The following is a 1,022-nucleotide window of genomic DNA, read 5'->3' on the forward strand; positions in this document are numbered from 1 at the left end:
GGTGGTCGAGGCAAGCGCCCGCACCAGGGCCCAGCGTGTGCCGATGGTGGTCGAGGCAACCTGCCGCACCAGGGCCCAGCGTGTGCCGATGGTGCTCGAGGCAACCGACCGCACCAGGGCCGAGCGTGTGCCGATGGTGCTCGAGGCAAGCGCCCGCACCAGGGCCCAGCGTGTGCCGATGGTGGTCGAGGCAAGCGCCCGCACCAGGGCCCAGCGTGTGCCGATGGTGGTCGAGGCAAGCGCCCGCACCAGGGCCCAGCGTGTGCCGATGGTGGTCGAGGCAACCGCCCGCACCAGGGCCCAGCGTGTGCCGATGGTGGTCGAGGCAACCTGCCGCACCAGGGCGGAGCGTGTGCCGATGGTGGTCGAGGCAACCGCCCGCACCAGGGCCCAGCGTGTGCCGATGGTGGTCGAGGCAACCTGCCGCACCAGGGCGGAGCGTGTGCCGATGGTGGTCGAGGCTGCCGATGGTGGTCGAGGCAACGTGCCGCACCAGGGCCCAGCGTGTGCCGATGGTGCTCGAGGCAACCGACCGCACCAGGGCCGAGCGTGTGCCGATGGTGCTCGAGGCAAGCTGCCGCACCAGGGCCCAGCGTGTGCCGATGGTGGTCGAGGCAACTGCCCGCACCAGGGCCCAGCGTGTGCCGATGGTGATCGAGGCAACCGACCGCACCAGGGCCCAGCGTGTGCCGATGGTGCTCGAGGCAACCTGCCGCACCAGGGCCCAGCGTGTGCCGATGGTCGTCGAGGGAACCTGCCGCACCAGGGCCCAGCGTGTGCCGATGGTGGTCGAGGCAAGCGCCCGCACCAGGGCCCAGCGTGTGCCGATGGTGCTCGAGGCAACCGACCGCACCAGGGCCCAGCGTGTGCCGATGGTGCTCGAGGCAACCTGCCGCACCAGGGCCCAGCGTGTGCCGATGGTGGTCGAGGCAAGCGCCCGCACCAGGGCCCAGCGTGTGCCGATGGTGGTCGAGGCAAGCGCCCGCACCAGGGCCCAGCGTGTGCCGATGGTGCACCAGGGC

The sequence above is a fragment of the Durio zibethinus genome, unplaced genomic scaffold (genome assembly GCF_047325235.1).
Source record: "Durio zibethinus cultivar Kanyao isolate XHJ-2024 unplaced genomic scaffold, ASM4732523v1 HiC_scaffold_330, whole genome shotgun sequence".
NCBI lineage: Eukaryota > Viridiplantae > Streptophyta > Magnoliopsida > Malvales > Malvaceae > Durio > Durio zibethinus.